Here is an 18,410-nt window from a genome sequence, read left to right as displayed (position 1 = left end):
GGGAATGGGATTAATTGGATAGCTCTTTCAAAGAGCTAACTGGCCTTCTCCTGTGCTATACCTACTATGATAATATGATACTATGAAATAACCCCTTGAAGTATCACTGTGGTTAAACGTGCAAAACTCTTGTTAAAATGTCCACAGGGGAATTCGGGAATGAAATAACTGAAAATGGAAATCACATTTCCTTGCAGTGCCAGTTGTTGCCCTGTTTAAATTAGATTACTTGTTGGCTTGGTGTTAGATTTGTTAAACACAACCAGAAAACTATGCTTTTCATACGCATTCCATTGATTGTAATCGAATGCAGGGGTAGGGCCAGAGGGAAGTACTCCCCCCCCACCACCAAATACCTCATTACGCGTGTATATGTGTGTAGATATTCACACCAAGTCCCGTTCACCCATTACCCCTGTGCTCGCTGACCAACATTGACTCCTGGTCCAGGAATGCCTTGATTTTAAAATTCTCATCCTTGTTTTCAAATCCCTCCATGGTCTTGCCCCTCCCTTTCTCTGTACCCTCCTCCAGCTCTACAACACTCCGAGATATCTGCCCTCCTCCAATTCTGGCCTCTTGCGCATCACGGATTTTCATCGCTTCTCCATTGGTGGCCGTGCCTTCCGCCGTCTAGGTCCTGAGGTCTGGAATTCCCTCCCTAAACATCTCCACCTCTCTCCCCTCCTTTAAGTCGCTATATAAATGCAAGATGTTGTTATACATGTTAACATACTGTGAGTGAAACTGGTCTCCACCAGTAGTGTAAAATGAACTCATCACAAACCACCAGCCCGGTTTTCTTTTGCGTTCTCCCGTGGTGTAGAAGAGGCCGCCAAGTTGCCGATGAGCCCGATGATTGGAGACCGATTTCGCCCCCCTGTGGGGGTAGAAATTAGTCTTGGGCTGTAGTGTAAATGGGGCAACAGCAAATTGAAGGCACCATTTTAATTTTTTGCTTCAATGGAAAAGGAAATTGGACGGAGTGTAAAAACGGGCGGCCGATTCACTATCGCCTGTTTTACGTTGCAACGAAGACGAATTTCGACCCCATTGTTTGTGCAAATGTCGTTTACAGGTGAAGGAAGTCCTTAAAGGTGGGCTCAGTTTAGGTAGGGTGGACTATCTTGTTCTTATCCGTGGTGTTTAATCTTTAAACTGGCAATAGGAAAGTCTATGCAATAATGTTCAATTTCCATATTTTTAAAAATAATTTAAAAAGCATGAATAATTAAAATAATCACTTTTACTCTGTGCCACTGTGCTTCTGTGCAGTTGTTGTGACACTTTTCCCGCAGCATTGTGTGGGCAACAGTTAGAATAGCTGCTTAATTGCCCTTTCCCTGCCCCCTTCCCCCCTCCCCTCAGTTTCCTTGCTGATTACTTTTAAAATTGTGGCACTTGACGATTTCAGTTAATGAGGTCAAAGAAAATTCAGCTTGGTCTTTTTTTTATGTTCTTCCACATGGGGCCCCACCAGTGGCAAAGTGATTAATTGCTCCATTTGGAGTGGTATTGAGCGAACAGTCCAGGAAAGACTTGGGCTCGATCCTTGGTCTATACTGAGTTAATTTGGAAGGTTGTGGGTTCAAGTCCCATTCCGGAGACTTGACACTCTAGTACAGTACTGAGGGAATGCTGCACTGTTGGAGGTGCTGCCTTTCGGATGAGATGTTAAACTGAGGCCCCATCTGTCCTCTCAGGTGGATGTAAAAGATCCCATGACATTATTTCGAACAAGAGTAGAGGGAGTTCTTCCCGGTGTCCTGCCCAATATTTATCCATCAACCAACACCACTAAAACAGATTATCTGATCATTATCACATTGCTGTTTGTGGGACCTTGCTGTGTACAAATTGAATGCCACATTTCCTACATTACAACAGGAACTACACTTCAAAAGTACTTCATTGGCTGTAAACCGCTTTGGGATGGCCTGAGGATGTGAAAGGTGCTATGTGAATGTAAGTCTTTTTTTTCGTGGTGGAACCATTCTGTACAGCATGAGTCATTAGCTTCAGGAGAAGAGAGGAGGGGTTAATTTGGCGTGGGAGTGATGCTTTACATTTCACCACAAATCTTAAGCTGTGTATTTGTGATCCCTACAATAAGTGTGCAAGTATCCTTCACACTCGGTGAGGCCACTGACTGTATTTTAATTTGATATTTTTGAGAAAGGGTTGCATGCAGAAGTTCAATAATGCAGTAGTATGAGGTGAACAATAGTAACATTATTTATTTCGTCACTTATGAAAGAACTTGTCTACTGACATTAATGAGCTCTACATTTATAAAATCTGTTGCTTGTAACTGAACACAGGGAACCATGCAATCAGTAATTTTTAAAAAATTTATTTGTGGGATGTGGGCATGGCTGGCAAGGCCGGCATTTATTGCCCGTCCCTAGTGGCCCTGAAAAAGTAGTGGTGGGTCTTCTTCTTGAACCTCCGCAGTGTAGCAGTTTGATACTATGGAGTGGTTTGCTTGGTCACTTCAGAGGGCAGTTAAGAGTCAACTATGTTGGGCTGGGGCTGGAGTCACATATTGGCCAGTTCAGGTAAGGATGGCAGGTTTCCTTCTCTCAGTGACATTAGTGAACCAGTTGGGTAACATAGCAACAGTTGCAGGCAGGAAACCTTCTGTCCATCTAGCCCACCGATCCACTGTACTCCCTTGGTGCATTTCTAATAACCCTGAAACCCATTTGTTGATATGAACCTGTTTAGTTCCTTCTTGAAACTCATTCATGTTTCTTGTTCCATTATCTGTGCTTTTAAAATCATCTAGATCTTGGATTTAGGTGTCTGCCATGGCACAGTGGTAGAACGGAATTTAGTAATCCAAACTGACTCTCCAGTGCAGTATTGACGTGGTGCTGCAATGTCGGAGGTACTGTCATTCAGATGAGACGTTAAACGGAGACCCCGTCAGCCCTCTCGGGTGGATGTAAAAGATTGCTTGGTGTTATTAAGAACAAGAGCAGGGGCGTTCCCCAGTATCCAAACCAATATTAATCCCTCAACCAACATCACTAAAACAGATTACCTGATCATTATCTCATTGTTGTTTGTGGCACCTTGTTGTGCACAAATTGGCTGCTGTGTTTCCTACACTACAACAGTGACTGCACTTCAAGAAAGTACTTCATTGGCTGTAAACACTTTGGAAGGTCCTGGGATTGTGAAAGGCACTATATAAATGCAAGTTCTTTCCTTTGGATACCACTTAGATATTGGCGGGCATAAATTAAAATTGTATTGTGCTATTATTTATCTTGTGTCAACATTGGAAAGTTGGTGATTGCTAAATTTAGCACCAACCTTGAAGGTGGTTCTTTTTCCTTCAACATTGTCCTAGTAATGACCAGGCCCTAGACTATTCACCCACTATGAGGGCAGCACATGGATTGGATCTCGCGGTGCAATATCCTCACTTTTTAAAAATATATATATAAATGCGAATGTGTATATAGGCGATCCATGTGAGCATGTTTGCCTATCAAACACCAGAGCTCACATTTGCAGATGGAAGACAATGGAAAATAAAAGTAATTTAATGCTGGGGCCAGGAAAAGAAAGAAAAAGGAGAATAAATCTCAAGATTATCATCCAGGGTCAATTGTCACCTTAAAGAAGGAGCTGGATTGATATCTGTTGAGGAGACAGATTGAAGGTTATAGTTAGAGCAGCTCTCCAGTTAAGGTGGTGTTATTCGTGTCCATGGTTTCTTTCCTTCTTTTACTATTTGGCATCTCTTTCTCTTCTCTGAAGTGCCTTGGGGCATTTAATATGTCATCAGAGCTTTATAAACGCATGCGATGTAATTCTATGTATGTTATCTTGTGCAAATTCTTGAGTTAAACCTGGGAAGGTGGTCCCAAAAAGTAATTCTCAATTCCTATTGAAAACTAAAGTTCTTCAATCTTCTGGGTACAGAAGGGGTAAAACTGAGCTGACTGATTGTAACTTGAATATGTGATCAAAAGAAAACCAATTGTTTTTTGGCAAGCTATGTGGTGAACAATATAGATGCACTTAAGGGGAAGATAAATATGCACATGATGGAGAAAGGAACAGGAGGGCATGCTGATAAGGTTAGATAATGTAGGGAGGAAGGAGGATCGTGTGGAGCATAAACACCAGCACAGACCAGTTGGTCCAAATGGCTTGTTTCTGTGCTTTAGACTCGATGTAACTCCATGTAATGAGAGTTTGAGAGTTAAATACATCCAAAACGAAACCTATTGGGCCACATTTTGATGTAGCAACACATCTAACGGTGTCTGCCGTTAGTTAGACTTGGCCTTGCACATTTAGGTTTTTAAATTTTTTGTGGAGTAAGTTGCTGAAAGTGCGAGCTGATAACGGGGCAGGAGGGAAACAGGGCAAGCAACTGTGTATCTCCTTCACCAATCAGAGTGAAGGATTGTGAATAAACAATGCAAGGACTGAGAAGGAAGTGTAAATTAGAGTGGGTGAATTCAATGTCAAATCAGGTACAGAAATAGAAATAAAGAGAGGGATAGAAAGATTGGAATAAGAGAGAAAAAAGATACAGAAAGGAAAAGTTTAAAAAAATGTTTAATTTTAAATTTTACATTTTTAAAATCTTGAACAACAATTAAAACCTGAAGGAATGAGACTCCACACTTGTAATAATTCATTTTCAGTGCCACAGAATTTAACACTGATCACATCGTTAAAAGGATACGGATACTTGAAATGACTTGACAACTTTCTGTGGAGAGTTTAGTTTGTGTCTACCACACAAATACAGCAACTTCCCACCATTCAATGCATTTCAATGGTGAGCAGACATCGAGATGCCATTTTTGCGAAATTAACGGTGGAGCAGCGCATCTCGAACAGCAACTTTTGGATATCCAGGTTTAACCGTTCATCTGTCCCTCGCCTAAAGTTGCTGTAGCATTTGCACATAAATAACGGTGAGTGCCATCAGTCAACGATAATTCAACAGGGTTCACATTCTGCGTCTTTCTTTTGTGTTGCCCATAATTTTCAATTTGTTCTATTCTTATTTTATTTTGTCATAATATATAAATGGCATGAGTCACACAACGAGGATTACCATCTCTGGTTGGACATATTCCTGGAGGTTTCATCACATGACCTCCTGCCTCCAACCACCCCGTCTGCTTAAACAGCCTTTATTCCCCCATCTCCAATATTTTTATAACTTATAAATGAAAGTGTTCAAAGAAAATGGAAAAAAAACACACCTTTTTATTTCCTGGGTTGTCCACAATAGTGTCCAGGAGATTAATCTTTAACTCCTGGAGACTCCAGGACAATCCCGGAGGGCTGGAAACCCAACACACAACTCTGGCTCTTAATACATGGTTGGGTAAGGATGCCAGTCTTGTCTTGTTTCCCCCACTCAATTCTTCACCCCCACAACCCCTTCCCCCTCGTATTTCTTTTGTACCAATTCACAACCTTGTTATTTAATCAGACTTTGGAGGGGTCCCTTGATGTGACCTGAAACTTTAAAAGTGCCACTGGTTCTTTGCTGACTGAATAAGTCAAATTCAGTTTTTACTGACATGGGATTGTGGGATTTAATTACTGGAACTTTGGGGATCACATTACAGAATTCCATCCACTTATAATTCCATCCACTGTAACTTTCAAAAGGAAATTGGATATATACTTGCAAATGAAAAAATTGCAGGGCTATGGGGAAAGTGCAGGGGAGAGGGACTGATTGGATTGCTCTTTCAAAGAGCTGGCACAGGCATGATGGGCCAAATGGCCTCCTGCTGTGCTGTACGATTCTGACTTGTCACAGAGTCATCACCCTCTGGAACAAACATACGCAACATGTGAGTTTGGGGCCAGTACAGTTGTTTAAAGGGGAACTTGACAAGTTCCTGAGAGGACATTACCAATTACAGGGAGTTAGTGGCAAGTTTAGATTGTGATGTTTTGGGAGCAACAGTGCTCTCCTGGAGCCTCAGAGATTGCAGAGAAATTACCCCGAGGTTTTTCCTGAATTGGCCAAGTTTCTTCTGTTTGTTCCACGAGACAGCGTAATCAGGAGGTGGGACAGCAGCGTGCAAGGTTATCCTGTCTACTGGATGGGGCGAGGTTGATGGGCCTGATAGTCTTTACTTGCTCTTTTTGTACATTTGGGGATTGTCTCTGGGCCCTGCCTGGTGTGTGGCTCAGACAGTTCACCCAGACAGCAGCTGAGCCCAGGGACAATCCCCATTCTTCAACCCCCCCCCCCATTGGAGAACTCATTTCTTCCACTTTCTGTTCCTTGCAATGATCCTCTGGCCCTGATAAGGACATGCATTACAAGGCGATTGCTTTTCCACTTCTACTTTGCTGACACCATCTGAACACAGCTGCCTCGGAGCACGGTTTCCAATTATCTCCGTACCAGCAGCCACTCCCCGAACATTCGACGATGACTTGAAACTGGTCGGTGGCTTGTCCAGAGTTCCCACTTCTGTTTTGTTACAGCTTGAACGAAAACTGTCCCAATCTTTTTTGAAGTGCTAACTGTAACGCCCTTTAATTCGCTGGGAGCTGATGCCATTCCCTTAGGCCGTGCCGTGCTCAGTGGATTGGAGTTCAGTTAATGACCCAGCAATGATTGGATGAAACATCAGCTCCTAAACATTGATGGGCTGAATGGGGGGGAATGTGAACCTAATTATCGGGAAGCATCGGCACAATTTGCTGGGGAAAATTTCTTATGGCCTGACCTCCCTTTTAAGACATTTTTTAGATGTCCTAATTTGGAGAACATGCCCACATGTTTTTCCCCTCCCTCCTCAGCTCCCGTGCAGTGTTAACATTTAGCACATCCCAGAACTCAGTTTGTTGACACCCAAAGGCAACCCAGAGGAATACAAACAAACCAAACACTCCCCACAAGACCCAAGACCCAAACAGGTGGTTGGAAAATGCCGTGTTACTTGAAGAATGAAGAGGACCTTACAAGGGAGCAACTTACAAGGGGGCTGATGGCCATTCAGGCATTCTTCACACACTGCTGGGGACTAACCAAGTGGTACTGAGGACAAGGAGGATGGAGGTACTTGTATGGGATCGAAGTCTTCAGTGGACCAGGACAGACATGATAATGTGAGCATCACCCATGAATGGCGCACTGCTGGTCTACCCTGATCTGATAGGCATTCCATCTCAACAGCCAGTCCATCAATCAGTAGCTGGCAGGATCCAGATCCAGATCCTGATGCTTCAGCTCACTGTTTGGATCGAGCGCCCATGAATCACACTCACTTTGACCTATTTGTCCTGGGAGCCGGATTCTGTTCCCTTGTCGGGTCCACACTTCTCACCCTGAGTACCAGTTGGACAGTTTCCAGCAGTGTGTGGAAGTTGTCGGAATGAAGCAGAAAGATTCCCTAAAAAAAGTAGGGATGGCTTTAATCTTCAAATGACTTGGCGTTCTCCTGTGGACTCCTGAAGTCAGACTGGCTGCATTCAATGCCAGGGGGTCAGCCAGCAACAATAAGGGGGTGGGGTATCAGCCATCATCAGAGATCGGTGGGGGGAGGGGGGGTCAGCCAGCGACAACATCCAGCCAGCAACAGAGATCGGGGGGGCGAGGGAAGTCCAGCATCACAGGGTTCCTGTCGGCCAGATGACCCTGTTGGGCCTGGATGAAGCACTCCTGCTCCTCTTGATATCTGCTCACCATTGAAATGCATTAAATGTTGAATACAGCTGTACTGAGTGGGCTGCAAAGGATCAGGAACTTTGGTTATTAGGATGGGGGGGTGGTATGGGTGATGCCCCGGAAGCATCCTCCCCCTTTATACTAATGGCCCTGCCCCCGGGATTGGGAATGGTGTCAGTGCTGGGGCAGACTGGTGGGCGGGAAGTCCTGCCACAGCCCAGTTCTAGTGGCTCAGCAGTCTGACTGGGATTTCCAGATTTAGGCGTAACAGACACTTAGATCAATTTATCATGGAGATACCACTGAAGAATGTCGTATAAGTGGATTGCAGAGGAGGTGACTGAGGAATATGGTGAGAAGGCAGAGAGCAAAACAGTGGTGGTTAGTTTCGATTATCAGGCTCAGTTTCTAGTTTCACATTCAGGAAACAGATAAGCTGGAAATGATAACACACTGAGCTCTGTTCTCGATCAACTCACCATTGGTGGTAAAATTAAGGAAGGAATTTGTCGATTTTCCATCCGATCAGCATTATGAGGTATAAATCATTGGAATTCCATCTGTATTTAAATTTACATATCGACCATTGAACAAGGAGTTGGTTTCCAGAAATAAAATGGGAGAGGCAGCAATTCAGTTGTCAGCTCTGTTCCCCCTTTGTAACTGATTTTGTGGCCCCAATTTTAATTCCTCCTGCCTGGCGGAAACAGGCCAGGGGTTAGTTAAAAGAGAGTGGAGTACTTACCCACTCCTTTCCTGTCCTGATCTGACCGTCTGCAATTTTAAATTGTAGGCAGTGAGGACACCCGCCCCAAGCCGAGCATCATCGGGGCCCCAATCTGCTATTTCACCTGGAGGCCTGAACAGAGTAGCAGTGACGGCTTCCCCAACCGGTCAAAATTGATGGAAGCTGGACCGTGGGCCAAAAGAGGTTCATAAGGTAATACTAAAAATATATTGGTTTTCTTGTGGGCCAGGAGGAGCAGGAATGGGCCAGGAGGAGCAGGAGTGGGCCAGGAGGAGCAAGAATGGGCCTGGAGGAGCAGGAATGGGCCAGGAGGAGCAGGAATGGGCCTGGAGGAGCAGGAGTGGGCCAGGAGGAGCAAGAATGGGCCTGGAGGAGCAGGAGTGGGCCAGGAGGAGCAGGAATGGGCTAGGAGGAGCAAGAATGGGCCTGGAGGAGCAGGAGTGGGCCAGGAGGAGCAAGAATGGGCCTGGAGGAGCAGGAGTGGGCCAGGAGGAGCAAGAATGGGCCTGGAGGAGCAGGAATGGGCCTGGAGGAGCAGGAGTGGGCCAGGAGGAGCAAGAATGGGCCTGGAGGAGCAGGGGTGGGCCAGGAGGAGCAGGAATGGGCTAGGAGGAGCAAGAATGGGCCTGGAGGAGCAGTAATGGGCCAGGAGGATCAGGAATGGGCCTGGAGGAGCAGGAGTGGGCCAGGAGGAGCAGGAATGGGCTAGGAGGAGCAGTAGTGGGCCAGGAGGTGCAGGAGTGGACCAGGAGGAGTAAGAATGGGCTAGGAGGAGCAAGAATGGGCCTGGAGGAGCAGGAGTGGGCCAGGAGGAGCAAGAATGGGCCTGGAGGAGCAGGAGTGGGCCAGGAGGAGCAGGAATGGGCTAGGAGGAGCAGTAGTGGTCCAGGAGGTGCAGGAGTGGACCAGGAGGAGCAGGAGTGAGCCAGGAGGAGCAGGAGTGGGCCAGGTGGAGCAGGAATGAGCCAGGAGGAGCAGGAGTGGGCCAGGAGGAGCAGCAATGGGCCAGCAGGTGCAGTAATGGGCCAGGAGGAGCAGGAGTAGGCCAGGAGGAGCAGGAGTGGGCCAGGCAGAATAGGAGTGAGCCAGGAGGAGCAGGAATGGGCCAGGAGGAGCAGGAGTGGGCCAGGAGGAGCAGGAGTGCTCCTCTGGTCCCCACAAGGAAATCTTGCACCTCCCTTGCCCCAGGACTCCCTCCTCACCACTTACTTTACTGCCGAGGACTGTTCCCTCTGGTCCCCAGCAGTGGCCTTCTGCTGTCCGAATTTTCACTCCTGTCTGCCAGCCAGGTAGTGATTCAAGCCGAGTTTGGGAGTTAGTTGGGGCCTGGGTGTGGAAATGAGACCCAGGAGTTAAAATCTCTCCGGGCCTCAACATGTGAGCTTATTGCTCACTCTGGCGCATCACACAGAAGGATCTCGCCCCGCAATAAAATCGAGGCCTGTAAGTCAGGATCCCTTGTTGTTTGAAGCACTGATTCTACTCATCTCCATGGGCTCCTCCTCCTCATCTGAACGATGGCACCTCTGACAGTGCAGCAGTCCCTCAGTACTGCACTGAACTGTCAGTCTAGATTATGTGCTCAGGTCTCTGAAATGGGACTTGAATCCACAACCTTCTGACTGAGAGGTGAGAGTGCTTCCACTGAGCCAAGTTTGCTTCAGATTGTCTTGGTTTATCCTTTATTTTGAGATTTTTATTATTTTTTAAGCCCAATGAGCTGGTTTTACTCTCATCAGAAACATTGGTGACTTATTTATATTTTGGGTCAACCCAGATAGTTTGATCCATTGAAGTTGCTCGTATTTTGTTGGGGATTAAAGATTATCCCCTTTTCTGTTCATAGATTTCACCAATTTCTACAGTTCTATCTCCATGAAATATAACAGTCATTTCTCTATCTTCGGTCTTGGATGCTGTTTTCTGCACTTTGACTGTCTGGTATTAACCGCACAAGTTAAAGTTCAGATTAATGTTGTGAATTTGGTGTAAGTTTAACTCTAGTTAGAAAATAACATTCTGAACAGCTCAGCAGTACATCAATGCAGTCAGCACACACTGACCTGGAAATTGGTTTCGGCCCGTTTTCAGATGCAGAATAGTCGGTGCACTCAGGCCCGTGCCAGACGCCTGAGACTCGAGGCTCGGGCTCGACTGACATTGGACCTCGGGCCTCAGCAACATATTTCTGACGAACCGCAGACACCAATCCGGTGTCGAGAGGAAGCTTGCCCGACTATGGAGCACCAATTTGGTCCGGCTGCTTCGTCAGGCAGTGACCTTCAGGGTGGTCCTGGGAAGGGGGAGGGGGTGAACACGGGCCAGCAGCGGCCCGCAATAGTGCTGTGAAACTGGGGGAACAATCCTGCTCCTCCTGGCTCCACATGAAGGTAAGTTAAAAGAAAAACGTTATTTTTTGGTGACTTCCTCCAGCGGTCTCTTTAAGGACAGCTGGATAGGCCGCAGAAGGAATCAAAATGCTGACGCCTGCTCCGTTCAGCGCTGATGAACTTCCAGGAACGGTCCTGAAACAGCTGCTAGGCCCCTCATTAACATAGGCGAGGGGCCTAACGCCTGGACGTCTGAGTATTGTTCAGTCCGATAAGGCACCCTTGGGGCATGGGAGACAGCGCTGGGAAATTGATGCTTTTTGCCCCCATTATGTACCCGAAAAAATGGGCACAGTGGGGTCCAATTTTTACCCCACTCACTACTGAAAGTATGGGGAACAGTTCATGGAAAATATCTCATCGCTCCCCGATCATTGTCATCCCAAAACACTTCACATGTAATGTCCAGCCATTGTTGTGATGCAGCAGAAGATAATGTCAATAGAACAGCCGATATACACACAGTAAGTTCTAAACAACATATAAATCAACTAATAATCCAGAGAGGGGTTATTTTGGTTAGGTGACATTGATCAACACATTGTCTGCAGATTATAAATTACCTTTTCGTTTCATCTTCCAGCCTTAAGCACAATTCTCCAAAATCACCTGACTCTAAAGGGGGTGGATGGTGTATAAATATCTTGGAAGAGCCGAATGCAATTAATTTTGTTTTTCCAGCTGATCAGACAGCATAATTGATAATAAAAAAGAAACTGGCTTATTCATTCAAATCATCATGAGGTTAGAGAGACTTTCATGTGTAAATAACATACCACATACAGGTGTCAGCTGTGGCTCAGTGGTACTATTCTCCCCTCTGGGTCAGTGAGTTAAGGCTTCAAATCACCTCCAGAAACTCCTAGCACAAAATGCAGGCTGACACTCCAGGGGAGTGCTGCACTGTCAGAGGTGCTGTCTTTCAGATGAGATGTTAAACCTGTTTGCCCTCTTGGGTGGATGTAAAAAATTCCATGGTACTAGATCAATAGAACAGTAGAGGAGTTCTACTGTCCTGAGGGGGTTAATATTTATCTCTTAACCAACATCACTAAAACAGATTACCTGGCCATTATCACATTGCAGTTAGGGGGACCTTGCTGTACCCAAATTGGCTGCAGCATTTCTTATATTACAACAGTGGCTACACTTCAAAAGTATTTCTTTGGCTGTAAAGTGTTTGGGATGTCCTGAGGTCGTGAAAGGCCCTATATAAATGCAAGTCTTCCTTTGTTTAAAAGATATTATCCTTTATATTACAATAATTAAACCATAGAAATCAGTGTTCTAAAGTCTCTTGCTCACTTTGGGTCTGTTCACTTTCTCTGTCTTAGGTAGTATCAATGTAACAAGTCAAAATAAAACAAGAGCCCTGACAGCAGCCTGGAGAAGGACAGCTGCTGAGAAGGAGAGAGACTCACAGCAAGATCAAATAAGCTGATCTGAATAGCCCTGCAATACCCAGTTGCAATAAAACAAGATATTGCCAGCATGTCCCTCCCTCTTCCCTCTCACTTTTTCTCTCTCCATTTCCACCTAACAGCAGCTCTGACAGGAAAGGGAAGGGAGCGAAATGGAGGACAATGGAGTGAAGGTGAAGAGGAGAGATAAGGGAGAAAATGGAGGGCAATGAAGGAGAGAGGGGAGTGTGGTGTCATATCTGGTTTGTGAAGCACTCAGGGGGTCTGTTGAATCCCCTGAATATTTTCCAAACCGACCGAACCTTAATTGTGGGGTGGGGCTGATTAGCGACCAAAAAGGAGATGATCTTATGGAGGCAGAGGGCATGGCTGAGGTAATAATTGAATACTTTGCATCTGTCTTCATTAAAGAAGAGGATGCTGCCAATGTCACAATAAAGAAAGAGATAGTAGAGAAATTGGATCGGATGAAAATGGATATAAAGAGGAGGCACTTTAAAGGTTGGCAGCACTCAAAGTTGAAAAGTCACCTGGTCTGTATAGAATATATCCAAGGTTGCTGAGGGAAGTAAGGGTGGAAATTACGGATGTTCTGGCCATAATCTTCCAATCCTCCTTAGATATGGGAGTGGTGCCAGAGGACTGGAGGATTGTAAAGGTTACTCCCCTGTTCAAAAAAGGGGAAAGGGATAAACCCGGCAACTTCAGGCCAGTCAGTCTAACATCGGTGAGAGGGAAACGTTTAGAAACACTAATCGGCGACAAAGTTAATTGGCACTTAGAAAAATATGGGTTAATAAATGAAAGCTAGCACGGATTTGTTAAAGGTAAATTGTGTTTCATTAACTTGACTGAGTTCTTTGATGAAGTGTTGGAGAGGGTTGATGAGGGTAGTGCGGTTGATGTTATGAATATGGACTTTTGAAAGGCATTTGTTAAAGTACCACATAATGGACTTATTAGCAAAATTGAAGCCCATGGGATTAAAGGGGCAGTGACCACTGTATACGACATTAGCGAAGGGACAAAAAGCAGAGAGTGGTGGTGAATGGTTGTTTTTCAGACTGGAGGGAAGTGTGCAGTTGTGTCTCCCAGTGGTCGGTGATGGGACCATTGCTTTTTTTGATATATATCAATAACCTGGACTTTTCAAAGTTTGCAGATGAATGAAACTCAGAAATGTAGCAATCAATGAGGAGTATAGTAACAGACTTCAGGAGGACATAGACAGTGAAATGGGTAGACTCAGGGGCAGATGAAATTTAATGCAGGAAAGTGTGAAGTGATGCATTTTGGTAGAAAGAATGAGGACAGGCATTATAAACTAAATTGTATAATTTTAAAAGAGGTCTAGGAACAGAGAGAATGGGGGTATACATACACAAATCGCTGAAGGTGGTAGGACAAGTTAGAATCATAGAATCGTAGAATCATAGAATGGTTACAGCACAGAAGGAGGCCATTCGGCCCATCGAGCCCGTGACGGCTCTTTGTTAGAGCAATCCAGTTAGTCCCAATCCCCCGCTCTTTCCCTGTCGCCCTGTAAATTTTTTCTCTTCAAGTATTTGTCCAATTCCTTTTTGAAAGCCACAATTGAATCTGCTTCCATCATCCTTTCAGGCAGTGCATTCCAGATCATAACTACTCACTGCGTAAAACTGTTCTTCCTCATGTCGCCTTTGGTTCTTTTGCCAATCACCTTAAATCTGTGTCCTCTGTTTTCGAACCTTCCGCCAATGGGAACAGTTTCTCTTTATTTACTTTATCTGAACTCTTCATGATTTTGATCACTTCTTTCAAATCTCCTCTTAACCTTCTCTCCTCTAAAGAGAACAACCCCAGTTTCTCCAGTCTATCCATGTAACTGAACCATTCTAGTAAATCTTTTCAGCACCCTCTCTAAGGCTTCACATACTTCCTAAAGCGTGGTGCCCAGAATTGGACACAATACTCCATCAACCCTTGCTGTTACCTCATCAAAAAACTCAATCAAGTTAGTTAAACACGATTTGCCTTTAACAAATCTGTGCTGGCTTTCCTTTATTAATCCTCACTTGTCCAAGTGACTTTTAATTTTGTCCTGGATTATCGTTTCTAAAAGTTTCCCCACCACTGAGGTGAAACTGACTGGCCTGTAGTTGCCGGGTTTATCCTTACACCCTTTTTGGAATAAGGTTGTAACATTTGCAATTCTCCAGTCCTCCAGCACCATCTGAAGGAGGATTGAAAGATTATGATTGCAGCACCTCTGCAATTTCCACCCTTACTTCCCTCAGCAAACTAGGTTGCATCCCATCCGGACGGTGACTTTATTTACTTTAAGTACAATCAGCCTTTCTAGTACCTCCTTTTTATTAATTTTTAGCCCATCCAATAACTCAACGACCATCTCTTTCACTGTGACTTTGGCAACATCTTCTTCCTTGGGTAAAGACAGGTGGAAAGTACTCATTTCGTACCTCAGCCATGCCCTCTACCTCCATGCATGGATCTCCTTTTTGTTCCCTAATCGGCCCCAACCCTCCTCTTATCAAGGCCATTGAGCAGTGCAGCGATTTTGGCAAAGATAAGCAGAGTGCGTCAAAGAGTTTAATGGTAATAGTGCATCAGTAAAAAGTCAAATTTAAAGGCGCTTTATCTGAATGCATGATGCATCCGTAATGAGATAGATGAATTAATGGCACAAATAGAGATAAATGGGTTTGATCTAGTAGCCATTACTGAGACGTGGTTGCAAGGTGACCAAGGTTGGGAACTAAATATTCCAGCGTACTTGACTTTTTGAAAAGGCAGACAAAATGGAAAAGGGTGGCGGGGGCGGGGTGTGCGTAGGCCTGATAATAAAGGATGAGATAAAGACAGTAGTGAGAAAGGATCTTGGCTTGGAAGATCAGTAAGTAGAATCAGTATGGATGGAGATAAGAAATAACAAGGGGCAGAAAACACAGGTGGGAGTAGTTTATAGGCCCCCTAATAGTAGTTACACTGTTGGAAAGAGTATTAATCAAGAAATAAGAGGAGCTTAAAAAATATTCTGTTTTTCTATTCTTCCTACCAAAGTGAATAACCTCACATTTCCCCACATTATATTCCATCTGCCACATTCTTGCCCATTCACTTAACCTGTCGATATCCCTTTGCAGACTCTTTGTGTCCTCCTCACAGCTTACTTTCCCACCTAGCTTTGTATCGTCCCTTCATCTAAGCCATCAATATAGATTGTAAACACTGAGGCCCAAGCACTGATCCTTGCAGCACCCCACTAGTTACAGCCTGCCAATCTGAAAATGACCCATTAACTAATCCTCTATCCATGCTAATATATTCCCCAAACCCCATTAGGCCTTATTTTGTGTAACATCTGCCTCCTGTGGCCTCTTTCTGTGCTGTATCGTTGTATGATTCTATGATTGTATATGAAATTGAAGCCCATGGGATTAAAGGGACAGTGACAGCAGGGATATGAAATTAACTAAGGGACAGAAAGCAGAGAGTAGCGGTGAACGGTTGTTTTTCAGACTAACGGGAAGTATATAGTGGTGTCTCCCAGTGGTTGCTATTAGGACCACTGCTCTTTTTGATATATATTAATGACATGTTCTTGGGCATACAGGTCATAATTTCAAAATTTGCAGATGACACGAAACTCGGAAATGTAATAAACAGTGAGAAGGATAGTAAAAGACTTCAGGAGAACACAGACTGTTGAAATGGGCATACACATGGCATTCTATAATTTTATGATAGGAAAAGAAATAGGGGGAGAATCTACACACTCAGGTATTCGTCAGGGACTCAGACCTCTTGTGCTCTTTCTTGACCAGTACGATTCCGGCCCAACAAGGAAGGAGGCATTGCTGGACTTGATTCTAGGGAATGAGGTGGGCCAAGTGGAGCAAGTGTCAGTGGGGGAGCATTTAGAGAGCAGCGATCATAGTATCATAAGGTTTAAAATATGTATGGAAAAGGACACGGACCACTCTAAAGTAAAAATACTCAATTGGAGGAGGGCCAATTTCAATGGGATGAGAACAGATCTGGCCCAAGTAAATTGGAATCAAAGATTGGCACACAAAAATGTAATTGAACAGTGGGCGGCCTTTATAAAGGAGATGGTTCGGGTACAGTCTAGGCACATTCCCACGAGGGAGAAAGGTAGGGCAACTAAAGCCAGAGCTCCCTGGATAACAAAAGAGATAGTGGGTAAGATGAAACAGAAGAAAGGGGCGTATGACAGATATCAGGTTGATAATACAAATGAGAACCAGGCAGAATATAGAAAGTTCAGAGGGGAAGTAAAAAAGGAAATAAGAGGGGCAAAGAGAGAGTATGAGAATAGACTGGCGGCCAAAATTAAAGGGAATCCAAAAGCCTTCTACAGGCATGAAAATAGTAAACGGGTAGTAAGAGGAAGGGTGGGGCCGATTAGGGACCATAAAGGAGATCTACTCATGGAGACAGAGGGGATGGCCATGGTACTAAATGAGTACTTTGCATTTGTCTTTACCAAGGAAGAAGATGCTGCCAGAGTCTCAGTAAAGGAAGATATAGTTGAGATACTGGATGGGCTAAAAATTGATAAAGAAGTGGTACTAGAAAGGCTGGCTGTACTTAAAGTAGATAAGTCACCCGGTCCGGATGGGATGCATCCTAGGTTACTGAGGGAAGTAAGGGTGGAAATTGCAGAGGCACTGGCCATAATCTTCCAAACATCCGTAGATATGGGTGCGGTGCCAGAGGACTGAAGAACTGCAAATGTTACACCCTTGTTCAAAAAAAGGTGTCAGGATAAGCCCAGCAAGTATAGACCGGTCAGTTTAACCTCAGTGGTGGAGAAATTTTTAGAAACGATAATCCGGGACAGATTTAACAGTCACTTGGACGAGTGTGGATTGATTAGGGAAAGCCAGCATGGATTTATTAAGGGAAATCATGTTTGACTAACCTGATAGAGTTTTTTGATGAGGTAACAGAGAGGGTAGATGAGGGCAATGCAGTTGATGTGTGTATGGACTTTCAAAAGGCGTTTGATAAAGTGCTGCATGGTAGGCTTATTATCAAGATTGCGGCCCATGGAATAAAGGGGGCAGTAGCAACATGGATACAGAATTGGCTAAGTGACAGGAAACAGAGAGTAGTGGTGAACGGTTGTTTTTCGGACTGGAGGGAGGTGTACAGTGGTGTTCCCCAGGGGTCAGTGGTGGGACCATTGCTTTTCTTGATATATATTAATGACTTGGACTTGGGTGTACAGGGCACAATTTCAAAATGTGCAGATGACACAAACCAGGCTGCAGTGAACAGTGAGGAGGATAGTGATAGACTTCAAAAGGATATGTACAGGCTGGTGGCATGGGCGGACACGTGGCAGATGAAATTTAACGGAGAAAAATGCGAAGTGATACATTTCGCTAGGAAGAATGAAGGGAGGCAATATAAACTAGAGGGCACAACTCTAAAAGGGTACAGGAACAGAGAGATCTGGGGGTGTATGTGCACAAATTGTTGAAGGTGGCAGGGCAGGTTAAGAAAGCAGTTAAAAAAGCATACAGGATACTGGGCTTCATAAATGGAGGCATAGAGTACAAAAGTATGGAAGTCATGATGAACCTTTATATAACTGGTTCAGCCACAAGTGGAGCTTTGTGTCCAATTCTGGGCACCGCACTTTAGGAAAGATGTGAAGGCCTTGGAGAGGGTGCAGAAGAGATTTATTAGAGTGATTCCAGGGACGATCACTGCTAACATTTATTAGTTGGGCCATTGAGATCTGGGTCTCCAGGTTCTTCAGCCGAGAGTGGTCGTTTCTCCATCCTCCATGGAGGAAAGGCAATCTCCAGCTCTTCCATTCCCACATCCTCATTCTCACTAGTGCTCGGTGCTTCACCCAGTGACAACCGTTCTGACTCATCAGCTACTTCCTCTACAGTCAGTGTCTCTGTGCTGGTACTGGTGCAAACAAGATGTCATTGCACAGTTGGTGAGGAAGTGACAGGAGCTGAGGCTGTGGTTCCAGCAGCGAATTCCCCAAGTGGACGTGCCTGGGTGGTCATCATCATGGTTGGCTTCTTGCCTGAAGGCATGCCCTATGATGTGAAACAAACAAGAGCTCGTTTAATCGCATGCACGGTGACATTCCCCTTGAATTAATAATTGCTGAGTGTAAGCTGATTGCA

The sequence above is a fragment of the Heptranchias perlo genome, chromosome 21, assembly GCF_035084215.1.
Source record: "Heptranchias perlo isolate sHepPer1 chromosome 21, sHepPer1.hap1, whole genome shotgun sequence".
NCBI lineage: Eukaryota > Metazoa > Chordata > Chondrichthyes > Hexanchiformes > Hexanchidae > Heptranchias > Heptranchias perlo.
Note: the sequence above shows the minus strand (reverse complement) of the source record.